We start from the raw sequence: 15,028 nt of genomic DNA, 5'->3' as shown, positions 1-15,028 counted from the left end.
TGAATGCATTTCTTTCCCTACCCCCCCTTATATACTCAATTTATCTCTTTAATAAAAGAGTAAACATCTATGAAAAATCAGGGCAGACTTGGAAAATCTGGGATGAGGCTCCTAGAGACACCTGAAACTCTCAGTAAGAAGTAGGAAGGAGATGGAAAAGGGAAAACTCTCTTTACCTCTCCATAAGAAGGCATTGCCTCCCCTCATTCCTTCAAGGGCATACGGGTGCCCAAGCCTGGTGAAGGCAGGGAGCTCAGCCACTGAAAATCACAAGGCCCAGAAGACCTTTCCTGCCGTAAGACTTACCTAGTCTTTACCACCTGCTGGTCTGAAGTAGAGTGGTGCCTCTACTTCTCATCTGAAAAAGGGAAAAGAATCCCCCAAATGCTCAGGCTGTTAGAAGGGATAGAGGGCTTTGAGGCTCAGGGGTGCTTAAAGAGAACAGGCCATCAGCACTGCCATCCTGTTCCAAAATTAAGGATGCAGATCAGACAGCTGTCCTATACACACACCCGTTGGGAGATCCTGATACATACAACTGTCATGCAGGTGAACATCTAAGGCTTCAACTCCATCCATCCACCACAGGCTCTCCTTTCTCCTCGCCTCCCCTCCCCACCAGAGGGTCAGCAGCTGGCCCCTCCCTACACACCCAGTAAGAAGAGACAGGGAAGCCTGTGTGGTGGCTCACGCCTGTAATCCTAGCACTTGAGCAGGAAGATTGCTTTAGCTCAGAAGTTCAAGACCAGCCTGAGCAAGAGCGAGACCCCGTCTCTACTAAAAAAAAAAAAATAGAAAGAAATTAGCTGGGGGGGAAAAAAAAAATATATATATATATATATATATAAAATTAGCCGGGCATGGTGGCACGTGCCTGTAGTCCCAGCTACTCGGGAGGCTGAGCCAGGAGGATTGCTTGAGCCCAGGAGTTTGAGGTTGCTGTGAGCTATGCTGATGCCAAGGCACTCTACCCCAAGCAACAGAGTGAGACTGTCTCAAAAAAAAAGAAGAGACAGGGAGCAGCTGAGGGCCTCTCCTAGCGACAAGTACATGACACCTGCCAGAGTCCCAGCTTGCTGCAGCCCAAGTGCAGGGCCAGTCCAGGTGTGCCCAGACCCAGCTCCTTCCTGCCCATGTCTTGCTCAACACGAACCTAAAATCTGGGCTCCGTTGGTCTACTGGCTCTCTCCTCTTCTGTAAGAAAAATGTGTTTTCTTACGGTGAGAATATTTAATTATCAGAAATAAGATCATCAATGACTATAAGAATAGTAGCCAGCATGGTGGCTCATGCCTGTAATCCTAGCTACAAGGAAGGCTGAGACAAGAGGATTACTTGAGGCCAGGAGCTTGACACCAACCTAGTTAACACAGCAATACCTCATCTCTAAAAAAAACATTTTTTTATTAGCTGGGCATGGTAGCATGCCTACATGAAGTCCCAGCTACTCGGGAAACTGAGGCAGGAGGCTTGCTTAAGCCCAGGAAAAAAAAAATTACAAGAATGCTGCTATTGATTAAGTGAATGTCCTTTAACCAGGGAAGAATAATGCTCCAGTTTTGTTTTCCAGTGCCCTTCAATGTCCAGGCATTTTGTTGACTATTTTTTTTTTTTAATTCATTGCCAATATGTTCAGTTCACAGTGAATATCATGTCATTTTCTTGCATTATATGTAATAACTTAGAGTCTTCCATTCCATTAGGATCCTTAATTAACTGTATGCTCCCCAGCTTAAAATAAAAGGTAGTATAGTGTAAGGAAAAGATCTTCATGTGACTTTCATGTTCTTCAGTAGATTCCATTATTTATACTATACATTTATTTAGAAAAGACTCTGGTAGTGCTGGAATATAATAAAATGACATTTTAAAATGGAATAAATATTGTTATATCATACTTATATGGAAAAGCCTTAAGGAATCAAGACATAAACAGAAACAACACACATAAAAATAAGTCTCAAAATAGAATTACAAAAACTGAAAATATAATACACTATGAGAAACTCCAAAGAGGCAAGCATTCTTAAAGTTTTAGGAATTTGATTATAGTTTTTGCCAAATTTTTTTTTTTTTTTGTAACTGAGACAGAGTTGCACTCTGTCTCCCAGGCTGGAGTACAGTGGCTCCATCATAGCTGACTGCAGCCTCAGACTCCTAGGCTCAAGTGACCCTCCTGCCCCAAGCCTCTTGAGTAGATGGGATTACAGGCACATGCCACCACACCCAGCTGATTTTTTTAATTTTCTGTAGAGATAGGGTCCAACTATGTTGCCCAGGCTGAAAATGACTCCTGGCCTAAGGTGATCTTCTGGTCTTGGCCTCCCAAAGTGCTAGATCTAAGGTGTGAGCCACCACATCCAGCAGTTTTCACTAATCTTAAATCACCTTAATATTTTCAGCTTACACCATTTTGATTATTTGAAGCTAATGACCACTTTCAAAACATCTACACATTGTAGAATTTATGACAATATCCTTAAACAGAGGAGAAATAAAATACATAAGTAAAAGTTAAGGAATGTCATACTCAATCTTATTAAACAATGAGACTTGACCCCCGTCTGCTAGACCATAATGCTGTCCAGCAACCAACTCCCAACAACAAATCAGCTAATTACTGTACTGTGCCTGAGTTAAGATCGCTTAACAAATAGCTAGCTTCTTCACTAAATGCTGTTCGCAGAGCAAGTCTGTTTGGTAAAGAAAGAAACTGGTGAATGGATGGTGAATAATGGTGAATGGATGGTGAGATAATTCTTTAATGAATGGTTATTTTAAAGACTCTACAACCCACTTCTTAGAACTATTCACTTAGCTGGGCCTCAACATAGATTGGTCTGCCAGAACGCACACAGCCCAGCGTTGACTATAGTCGACAGCCACAGATGATCATACATGATCCACATACATGAAATCTTTAATGGTAGTAACAGACTTCCCCCATAATCTCGATTGTGTTCTTTTTACTACCACTCATCTTTCATCTTCAACTTTAAGAAAAAAATTAAGAAAGTCAGGGAAGGAGGCAGATGAGAAAGATCTACAAAGATGTATACTCAAATTGAAGCAGTCAGAAGTTGTGCCATTATTTATCATTCCACCCTCAAAGTACTGAGAAGCAAGTTGCTGGAGCTTGGTCTTACTGTGCAGCACACCTTACACGACATCCGCCACAGGCTGCAGGCCCAACATGGCAGGTGCAGGACTGCAGAACGGCCACACAAGCACAGGCAAGCCTCCACTGCCTGTCTCCATAATTACCACAAGCAGCTTCTACCATACCAAGAAATGTTATTATGTTTAACCACTTCGGTACGAGCACCGACTACAGTCGACAGCCACAGATGAACGTGCACAGCGACTTTAGCCTACAGCCGTGATGTGACTTTTCTAGTTTTTCATTTATCAAAATAAAATTGTGAACATTTAAAAATGACATAACGACGGTGGCTCACGCCTGTAATCCTAGCACTCTGGGAGGCTGAGGCGGGCGGATTGCTCGAGGTCAGGAGTTGGAAACCAGCCTGAGCAAGAGTGAGACCCCGTCTCTTACTATAAATAGAAAGAAATTAATTGGCCAACTAATATATATATAAAATTAGCCGGGCATGGTGGTGCATGCCTGTAGTCCCAGCTACTCGGGAGGCTGAGGCAGAAGGATCACTCGAGCCCAGGAGTTTGAGGTTGCTGTGAGCTAGGCTGACGCCACGGCACTCACTCTAGCCTGGGCAACAAGCGAGACTCTGTCTCAAAAAAAAAAAAAAAAAAAAAACATAACGAAAACATATATGTATATGTTACCTATTCTGATTTACATTACAAGTAAAGCTGCCTGTAAAGTAAAACAAGCTTTCAGTGCTTTAAAGCTTTCCTCATCACACAAGAGCAAAATGGATTTGTCGTCAACGCACAGCACAAACTGTCGTGTGGACCATGAGTGCTGTGGGCAAGGTTTCCCGGCCGGTGAGCGCCTTACCCAAGTGATTAAATTTGTACAGATTCATATATTCCCAACATTAAGAATTCTAATGAGGAATTTCTGTATTTCTTATTTAGGAATCTAAAAACATATAATAACTGAAAGCTTTTCATTTTTAAACTTATTAACAGTAGAATTAGAAATTTTAAGATAAATTAATATTAGATCTTCTGGAAAAAGCTACTTTAACATCAAAGGCAAAGGAAGGGCCAAGTGTGGTGGCTCACACCTGTAATCCTAGCACTCTGGGAGGCTGAGGCAAGCTGATCATTTGAACTCAGGAGTTGGACACCAGCCTGAGCAAGAGCGAGACCCCATCTCAACTAAAAAAATAGAAAGAAATTAGCTGGACAACTAAAATATATATATATATATATATATATATATATTTAAAAAAAAAAATTAGCCGGGCATGGTGGCACATGCCTGTAGTCCCAGCTACTTGGGAGGCTGAGCCAGGAGGTTTGCTTGAGCCCAGGAGTTCGAGGCTGCTGTGAGCTAGGCTGACACCATGACACTCTAACCCAGGCAACAGAGTGAGATTCTGTCTCAAAAAAAAAAAAAAAAAAAGGCAAAGGAAGTCATTTCGCGTTGAATCTGAGTTGATTTTATAAGCAGAGATGATATGCTAAAAAGACAATCCTCACTTAGATGGGTACTTCAAGGGGCAGAGATCAGTGGCAGTGACAAAAACTTCCAAAACTCACTCACACTCTCCAAGTTAAGCCTTGGAGGGTTTAGAATCACATGTCATATGGACACGTTAAAGGAATAATAGAAAATACCCTGCATTATATAACATTTCATCTGACAACAGGTCTTCAGTCCCAGCAGCTGGAACATTAAAAGCAGTGCATGCCGATCCTCACATGTGCAAGGTGAAAGAGTTCCCTGAAAGCTCTCCTCGCTCTCTGCAAACAATTGAGCAGACAGAAGAACTCCACAAATAGCAGAGCCGAAGTCAGATGACTGAATATATTATCAGCCTTCTTTTGGGACTATAATATCTCAACACCGAGTCATCCATGTTACATGGATTATAAAACATCCACAATTCATAAAACATGCATCACACAATCTGCACCCAACAGTTAAACATACTAGAATTAAATATATTCTAAAGAAATAAGAAGCCAATGCTGATATTTATATCAGCATTTATCCTTTCTAAACCTATATCCTCTATAGTGCTGTCAATCTGTTTTCTCCCTCCCCCACAATCAAGTTTTCTTGAGCTTTATTTTCTGAGCTTTTTATTGTGAGAATAATAGGCACCCTGAGTATCCTTTTGCAAAATACACTCCCTAGCCCTTTCCCTTTCATTAATTTCATAGAATTATTGATTTGTTATCTCAACAAAGCACTGGATAAGACAGGTAACAAGAACAGGGTTAAGGGGGCAATGGCTGCCGAGGTTCAAACTTCTCTTCCACAGGCTGGCTGTGTGACCTCTGGCAAGTTACTTGACTGTTCTGTACCTCCATTTCCTGAGCTATAACAAGAGCACCTGTCTCACAGTGCTATAGTGAGAAATATGCAAGATTACACAATCTGGGCACCCTATCCCTGCACTTGGTTTTTAGTAAGCATTCAATAAATGTTAAATATTTTACTTCATCCATTATGATTCTTATTCCTTGAAAATTAAAAGATAAGAATCCTGTCATTTCAAGAAACATTAAAAACTGGATTGATGACTATCAAGCTAGACTATTTGCAGATCTTAAAATAAATAACCTTTGTCCAGATATAGGCCCTCCTTGAGGCAAAGGTCTCAGAGATACCTGCTGACATAATTTGTAGGACTGGAACTATTCAAATCTATTCATCATTTTTATGGACTAAACAACTAAACTGAGAGCCTGAAATAGTCCTTCAAATATTTGCTTTATCAGATTCCTATCAGAGAGACATTCTTAGACTCACCATTCCCTCTGATGTTTATGATTTGTTTCCCCCACTCACTGGCCAAGGTTAATTCCCCCCCCCCAAAGTTTTACCCATAGGCACAATGACTTAATCCCCTTTAAGCTTCAGTCTCCTGGAAAATGGAAGTAACCTCTATTTTACAGAGTTGTGGCAAGAATTAAAGAATGGAGCACACATCAAAAAAGCTTCTTTCAGGCTGCTGGCACTTCATGATAGCTGCTATTATCAATTATGATCATTGTCACTCTCCCAATACAGACATTTTAGTCAAGAGCAAGAATGAGCTACATCTAGAAAAACTGACAACCACAGCAGAATACCTGCACAAGGCTGCACAGAGGAGCTTTCCATCCTTTAGAAATATAGGGCGGTATGGCTTAGAATATGTAGCCCTAAAGCAGCAACAATGCAAAGGCAACCCACAGAAATGGGAGGCACCAACAGGCTGCCCTATCACCTTCCACCAACTACAGAGTGCCATCCTGATTACACACCACACAGGACTTACCCACAGAGAGGACATAAAACATTTTCAGAGGAAATAAAACAAAACTAATTGTAAATATTTGTACCTTCATTAAAGGAAATCTATTTAATCGTAAGTTAATCAGGCAACAGGACATTCAACCACTTTTTTTTATTATAAACATTATAATTCTATTTTCAGGAAAAAGACAACCCAAACCCAAATCAAAGCAAGATTTGCTGACATTATATAATTAAAATTACCCACAAAAGAAGAAAAGATCTTGAGCACCAAAGCAAATTGAAATTAAGGCACACATGTCCCTTTCTACCTCCTATTACACCAAAAAGAAAAATCATCACCTACTCTACATCCCTGCTTTCATCACCGGATTTGTAATGGATGGTTTATACTATCAAAGTATACTGCCAATGGCAGGATAGTGTACTGATCAAATGACTAAGTGAGCAAATCAATGAAACAATGTTTAAATAAGGCAAGAATGCAAAGACGAGATCTAAAAAGCCCAAAATGAAATTTAAGTTGGTCATGGGGAACTCAAACAATTTGGAACTGGTTGTCTAAAAAAGCATAAATTCTTCCAAAATTAATAGGCTAACTTCAATTCTCCATAAATCTGTCAGTTGATGCCTAGTCAATGTAATAGATGGGTTTTCTTCTTTTAGAATCTTTGACTAGTTGCTAATAACTTCTACCTATAAGCAGCTCCTTCTCTTTATTACTTAAAATTAATGATTCTATGTCTAAAAGCCTCAAAAGCAGCTAAATAAAACACCACCATAGGTTCCCTGCTCCTTTAATTCTGCTCCAAAAATTTCCAAACAGAGAATCAACTGAAAATTGTCCTACAATCAACATTTCCACAATTGCATTATGTCATCACAGCCATTGGAAGCCAGAAATGTGGTCACGGCTCAACATTTCATAGTGTAAACACATAAAAAAATCTTTGCCCTAAAAGCTAACAGTATTATGATCTACCTGTACACCATCTAGTCTTTTAATTTCAGTTACCTTCATAGCAGATCTTTAGCTTTAAGATGCCCACTCCTCATAATCAGTTTTACAACAGCTAATAGAGCTACACCAGTTTCTAAAATATGCACAAAAGTCACATTCTCACCTCTATATAGAAATTAGCATATAGAATCCATAAAATACGTGTTTTCTTCATGTTGCCTGAATTGAAGGTCTGTGACACTAAACTTGTATTTTATAGCTTTTCCAGACATTACCTTTAATAGATTTTAGAGAGTAATATTCTTTCTACAGTTTGCAATTCATAAACCCGTCTAAACACCTTTAAAACAAAAAAGGAAATAAACACACAAACACTAAGGACATCCTTTCTGTTTAGAAAAGCAAGGCATATAGATAAATTAGCCTGACATATGAAAGGGTACAAAAAACTGAACGTTTTATTTTGTTTGCCCTTAAATGGCTTTCATTATTGATATGTAAATATAGTCTTATTATTTCACTAGGGAGAAAAATACTGATTTGCTGCTGATTTTATGATTTACTGCAATAAAAGACCAGCACCTTAAAGCAGTGACTTATTTTCTCCCTCCTATTCTCTTAATTTAAAATCAATAAAGCATGTAATAACATACATTATGAAACAAAACTATAAACACAAAATATTAAACAGCCAGTAATTTCTTAAATAGCAGTTTGCCATAACAATAGCCAAATATTAACTATGCTTTTAAATATAACTTCAATTATGATACAATAATGGTCAAAATACCAAATAAGAGCACACTGTACATTCCAGAAAATTAATCTTCTAGAAAAATTATTTAAAGAGACTGTCCTTTTCTTCCTGTTTTGTTTTTTTTTTTTTTACTATCCAACAATCCTAAGAAGGACTGCTTTAAAAAATTGCTTTTAAACCTAATACAACACAAACAATTTTTCCTAAGAAATCCAAGCTGTCAACTTACGGGTCACATTTCAACCTGATGTGATTTGAAACAGCTAAGGTACTGAATCCTTAAATATAGGGTGTGTAATGGAAGCCCTGCTCACAGATCCTTGATTCTACTGAGGCTTGGAAAGCTTTCATAAGATGTAACTATAGATAAAGCCAACCAAGGAGCATAACCCCTTTATCCACTCTCATACCACAGCCCAAGACCCCCTCCAACCCTTACATTTTATATTTCCAGTCAAATGCTTGTCTAACACCAAGAGAGAGTCACTTAAATTATTTTTAACCAATGAAGGGTTAAAATCCACAAATAATTAACTACCCAGAAGATATTAAATTCATAATTGGTGAGCTCTTTTCTGCCCCCTGCTTCAGTATCCTGACATCTAAAAAAAAACTCTGTTTAAGGCTGAAATTCCCAGGAGGAAGAAGGCTCAGATCCAGTCTGAGAGCACACAATGGAATCACAGCTGACGATGCACATCTTTTTCTAGATGTCTCCATATGCTTGAGAGTTTTTTTTCCCTAGCCAGGCATTAGGGGACTTGCTACTCTCTGCCACCAAGAATCTGAGAACATTTTCAAGGATTGTTACAGAGAATGAAGTAAAATAATGTGTTGCTCTTAAGCATACAAAAGAGAGAGAAGGGCCCATGTGACAGAGGGCCCATCAGTAACTAAATTAATTGGGGATTTTGAATGTTGTCCCATTTTGAATGTTGTTTATAATACTCCCTACTTCTGTCAGTCTAAAATGTTTGCTTTATCTTCTCTGTTTTTACTCTCATCACTAAACTGACACCTCAAGGGCTACAGCAAAATGCAATTAATTTATGTCTACATGAACACTCAAAATTACACTAGATTGGAAATTTGTATTATAAGTTTTAAAATGGTATATTACAACAGAACACATTTGTAGGGTTTGGTAAATACTATTCCCTAAAACTATAGTCCCCCTCAATTCTCTCTTAGTTACCTAATGTTAATAAAAGCTTGAGAACCCAGTATGGATGAGATAAATATCATGCACATATATACCAAAAACAAACAAACAAAAAACCTCCCCAAATTAGTTAAATTCATGGGGTACTTATTACAAAAATGAAGGATTCATTCCTAATCTATTATTATTCATTCTTTGAACTTCCAAAGATTCTACAAATGCCAACTGGGAAAAGGAGTGTTGGGGCTGGCACTAACCCAACCAACAAAGAACAGGAGTGCACACAAACATATACACAACACACACTCAGCTTTTCAGTGGCTGCTGTCTTTTTAAAAGGCTGCTATTCCTGCAGAGCAACCTGTGATCTTTATAAAGAATCAAAGACCTACCCTCACTGTTCTTAAGTCTAGAGTTGAGAAAGTCACTTGACTGAACACACAATAAATAGTTAAAACAACCAAAGATGTCTCCTAACCTTGTATAAACCATTAAAGTACCCACACACTTTACAAGTCAGCAGTGTTTAAGAAGAAAACTAAAATTATTTTTAAGAAATCTTCTGTGTGGGAGTAATCTGGCAAACTACATTTTACTCAAGACTTTTTTTCTGTAGACAAATATTCTTTGACTAGATTTGCTCCTTAAATACCCACGCTTAGTGTTTCAATCAGTGACGCTGTGGTTCCTAACTTCATTGTTTATCCAAGAAAAAGCAAAAAGAAAAAAAAACATGCATACCATAAACCACAACTTCTTTTTTTTAATAATCATCCCCAAATGCCGAACTTTCAAGTGCACTTGGGGAATTGGCAGCCTAATTAAACAAGGAACCAGTGAAGCCATTACAAACAATGATGCTTTCCACTCCCAATCATCAGTTGACGTAAGACTACTCCGACGCCTGCATTCTGAGGGTCCTCTTTCAAATTTCATTGTCCCCATGCGAGTGCAGCTGAGTGAAACTGAGATAGAGGTAAACAGATAGCTTCTATGATCCTTAGCATGTAAACCGGACGCCGAGGTCCAGAACACGATCACTACAACATATGCCATTTTAGAAACGGGCCTCGGGGAGTTCCTGCCACATCCTAAAGTCGCTTTAGACTTGGTCGTGTCTGAGACAACGTCTATGGTGGTACGAGAGAAATATAGCGCCTCGTGTATCTCTACATGTCTTCTCGAGTCACAACCCGTATAAGTGACACTACCCCACTGACCAAGGAGCGGGTGACTAGGGATGGACAAGAGTGGATAGCTCTTGGCGTCTCCATGACTCCCCCACCCCGCGTGCAACTCTGCTCTAACTGGTCGGGAGAAACCCCGCCCCCTTCCTTCCTCTGGTCCCCACGATTGGCTTACCAACACCCGGCAGGTCAGCTCCCCGCCTTCGATTGGCTCACTGCCCCATCAGTCAGACGCAGAGAGATTCGGGTCGGTGGGAGGGGAAGGCGTTGGAGGAGGTGGAGTGGGAGTGGGATTAGAGGACGCAGTGGCAGAGGAGGGTGTTCATGCTCGGTCTCAGGTTTGGGAAAGTTTCCCCTACCAGTGACAGACCCAGCAGGCTTGAGGCCCACTCCAGCTCCGGGCCGGTGGAAGGGGGCTTCGGTCCCCGATTCCCGCCCCTCGGTCCCGCAGGCCCCGGAAACCACCAGAGGGAGGGGGAAGAGGGAGGGGCCATGTAACCAGGGACCGACCCACCCCCGATCTCGGAAGAGGCGCCTCCGGGACTCCCCGGAGGGGAGGGAGGCGGGGAGCTCCAGCCCACAGCTACGACCCTGGCCCCCTCCCCCAGCAGCCCTCAGGGGCCCGAGAGAGAAGTGTCCCAGGGCCTGGGGCGTGACCGTCGCGAGCCGGCCTGGAGGGCCCCTCCCGCTTCCCGCCTGGGGCCCGGAGGGCCTGTCCCTTCAGGGGCGGGGAGCAGGGGAAGAGAAAAGGGGGCGCTGGCGAGCCAACCCGGAACCTCCCGGACCGCCTCCCGCCCCCAGCCCCGGCCCCAGCGCGCCTCCTGCACACATGCCCGCACCCAGAAAGTTAAGTCAGGGGCAAGCCCGGCTCAGCGCCGCAGCGGCCCGGCCCCCGGCTCCCCGCCCCCACCGCGGCCCGGCCTGCGCGGCCCCGGCCCGCCCCGCCCGCCGCAGCTCCTTCCCGTCCGCCCGCGGCGCCCCTCGCCCCCCGCCTCCGGCGCTGACACGGGCCCGGCCCGCCCGCCGGGCCGCGGCTCCCCTCCTCCTCCCCGCGCCCCAGCCCGACGGCCGCCCCTGACACCCCTCTTCACCTTCACACACCCCCGGCACTTCCCGAGTCCTGCCTCCCCTCGCCCGGCTCCCGCTCTCCGCTGCAGCCGCTCCGCATTCCCACTAAAGAATGCACCTTCTCGGGATTCACCTTCCCGGCTCCGCCGCGCTCCCCCCGAGGGAGCAGGAGCCCGGGTCCCCAGTGACCCCGCGCTGGGCTGGGCGGCAGGCACTCGCTCCTCGGGGCGGGGGCCGCACCCGGGCCCCCGGCCTCCCCGCCGCGCCTCGGCGCTCACCTCTCGCCTGCGCCCCGGGCTGCAGCCTCCGCCCGCCTCGCGCTCCGGGACTCGTCTCCCGAGCTCTCGCCAGGCGCTGGAGCGCCTCCTTTCTCTCCCGGGGACTCCGCGTCTCCCCGCCGCTTCCCGCCCTCCCCACCCCCCAGTCCCCAACTCCCCAGCTTCGCGGCGCCTGCGGGATGCAACTCCCGTCTTCCGCGCACTCCGGCCGCGGTCCCCGCACACAAAAACAGCCCTCTCGGAGGCGCACGGCTCCGCCGGGCTCCGCGCAGGAAGGGCAGTCCCGGCCGGGGGTGGGGACGCGGCGCCCCCCGCCTCCCGCCCGCCCTCGCGGCCCCGGGGGAAGGCGCGGTTACCGGCTCGGGTCGGTCACGCCGTCAGGTGCCGGCTGCCGTCGGCGCTGACCTTCGCCGCCGAAGCTGTGGCTGAGGCTGCGGCCGCCATGTTCCCGTGTTAATAACTGCTGCCTGGTTGTTTATTTCAATGGAGATCCTCCCCCAACTCCCTCCTCCGCCTCCTTCGCCGCCTCCTCCTCCTCCGCGTCTCCGCACTTGCGGAGAGAGAGGCAGACCGCGCGAGCTCGCCGGCAGGGGAGGGGGCTCGGGAGCCAGGCTGTCCCTCCCTCCGCCTCCCGGCAGTGGCCGCCGCCAAGTCCTGTCACTGGGGCGAGGACGGGGCGGAAACTTGCCTCCCGCGCCCCTGAGGAAGGGGCAAAGGTGGACCAAGGGCTGTCTGAGGGGCAGACCCCGGCTGCGGGGTCCGCGACATCTCCGTGGGCAGAGTCCCCTGAAAAGGCAGCCCGGGGAGAGGTGAAGAGTAAGGGGACAGGGGACAAAATGGGTGACTGTGGTAGAGGGAGGGTGACCTACGGGTGACTGGGAGGGAAGGGAGAGTCAACAGAGGACTCCATGGGAGGGCAAAGGGCAGTGCCAAAAAAGAAAGCTGACGATTGGGACAGGCCGGGGCGGCAGAGTGGAGGGAGTGGGACCTTCGGGCTGCGGATGGCAGGGACGATGCCCGAAGACGAGGATCCGGCGTAGCCAAGTGTCAGGGTCGCCCCGGAGGAGCCTCCCGCCCGCGCCCCGGCCGGGCCCCTCGGCCGGCAGCCGCCCCTCGGCGCACCTCGCCCAGCCCCGCCACCCCACCCCGTCCTGCTGCCGCGCCCCTGGTCCGCCAGGTCCTCCTCGGTGCCTACGAGGACAGGACTTTCGAGTTGCAGACATATCTCAAGAGGGGATACTTGGAGTGTGTGGGAGCTTACTGGGGTGTCACTCAGCCATCGCATGATAAAGCAAAAGCTGCACAGAGTGAGTAAAAACCCAACCTGGTTGAGGATTCTCGGCACGCCATGGAATCACAAAAGTTTTTCTTGGAAAGCCCACTCTCTAGACATCAGTGAAGTATTGAGGAGATTGAAGGGAGATTGACACAAAAATTCGAGAACCCCCATTTAAGTGTTACTTAGATGGGCCAGTTTTAGGCTTTGGAAAAGCAAGTTTTTTTCCAGCTTACACAGATATTAGTTGGAAAAAAATCAGCAACGATTATTAACAGCAGTTATCAAAATGTGAGAGAAACACGTTTCCTTTTTTTAGTCTTACAATGAGAAAGGTCTCTTGCTATATACAATAAGAGTGTTTATTGAACAGTTACTATGTATCTGGCTCTGTGTTAAGTGATTTATATACACTATAGATCTTAGTCCTTAAGTTTGCAAAGTAATTACCATTTTACACTTAACACAAAAAAATGAAGCTTAAAGAAGTAATTTGCCTAGGGTCACACAGCCAAGCAGTTGGAGAGCATTTGAGCCCAATGCCTTTGGCTTGAGATCCAAAGCCTATGCTTTGAATCATGTCTTCAACCTCAAATTTGTGGGAATACCACCAATTTTATTTGGGGAAAGAAAAAAAAAAGTATGTGTATGGGGTGTATGTGTGTTTGTGGATAGAAACTGGAAGGCTATAACAAAATGTTCACACAGAGGAGTATAAGAAGTGGGGATGTAATTAGGTACTTCCACTTTTTATTTCTTACACCTATCTAGTGTTTGAAATGTTTGCACTGACCATGTGTTAAAATGGAAACATTTTTAAGATTTTTTAACATTAGAGGGAATAGCAGAATTATGTTCCTTGAAAACCCAAAGCCCATTTCCAAAAATTAGAAGAGGAAACAGGAAATGCAAGGGGTTTTTTCAGGGCCTGTGTTCTAACTAATAGTCTATACTGTTCCAACAATGAGATAGGTAGTAGTCACCTGAGGTTTGACACATTGCTGAATTCCCAATTTCCTTTTCTGTCCTCATCCCCAACTGTGAGTTACCAGGAGTTGCGAGAAAGAAAAGATCTTCCTTCTTGCTTTCTATCCCTCCCTTTTATGGCGCAAGTGCAGAGTCCATCAGTCCTCTGCAATAGATTTCACACTTCCAAAAACTACCCATATCTGTGGGGATGACTCCCCATTGCATTTCGATATTACTCAGTAAAACTTCTTACTACATGCTAAAGATATACAACCATTGCTACAAAAAATAAAATGAAAAAAATCTGACAGCAAAGTACATGAGTTGCATGTCCAGCTGCTACTCGATTGCCTTGAACTTGAGGAATCATGTAACTTCTGCTCTCTAGTACAGTCCCTGGGCTCCCTCCAAACTTCATACCCTTGTAATAACAAGGCTTGTTTATGTATTTCTCTTTCTCTTTGACTAGATTGTAAGCTCCCCAGGACCAGGGACCTAGTCTTGTTCTTGCTTGTACACACTATAGCACCTAACAAGGAATTGCATAATGGTGGTTGTTTCATTTACTCTGTGAAATATAAAAATTAGTATCTGTCCCAACCCCCATGTCCCCACCTCACCCTCCAATGCCTTGCTCATAAAACATGTTTATAAAAAACATTTTCCACATTTTGAAAGAAATTAGATTTCTGCAATTGTTTCTTAAAAGTAGCCATAATTATTAGTGAATCATCACTGTAATAATATAAAATGAAAAGGTAGAAAAGGCAGTCAATAAGTTGACAATGACATAAAAAAGAAAGCAAATATATAAGAACTGGGTATATTACCAAGAGAAAATAACTCAATAAGGAAAAAATGTGTGTGCAAATCATAAAGAGGAAGGAAATTATTGAAATTTAGTAGAGGTAGAAACCTGACAGACCATGAATGGATGAGTCAAGGAAACAAACCAAAAAGAAATGTCAGCAGA

At 44.3% G+C, this 15,028-nt stretch overlaps 1 protein-coding gene across 5 annotated transcripts in view; it reads right to left on the bottom strand.

Moving 5' to 3' along the window:
• The window catches only part of NCOA2 (nuclear receptor coactivator 2), a 282,123-nt gene extending 269,462 nt beyond the window's left edge, over positions 1–12,661 (bottom strand). For 3 of the 5 annotated variants that reach the window (XM_076005235.1, XM_076005234.1, XM_020288881.2), the window contains exon 1: positions 12,167–12,661. The gene's annotated coding sequence lies outside the window, so the exon portion shown is untranslated. Of the gene's footprint in view, positions 1–11,810; positions 11,930–12,166 lie in introns of those variants that run through there. The other 2 variants (XM_076005232.1, XM_076005233.1) reach the window with 2 other exon arrangements.
• Between the last annotated feature and the right edge of the window lie 2,367 nt (positions 12,662–15,028).

This window comes from Microcebus murinus, chromosome 7 (genome assembly GCF_040939455.1).
Source record: "Microcebus murinus isolate Inina chromosome 7, M.murinus_Inina_mat1.0, whole genome shotgun sequence".
Taxonomy (NCBI): domain Eukaryota; kingdom Metazoa; phylum Chordata; class Mammalia; order Primates; family Cheirogaleidae; genus Microcebus; species Microcebus murinus.
The sequence above is the reverse complement of the archived record's forward strand: the minus strand, read 5'-3'. Positions and strand labels throughout refer to the sequence as shown.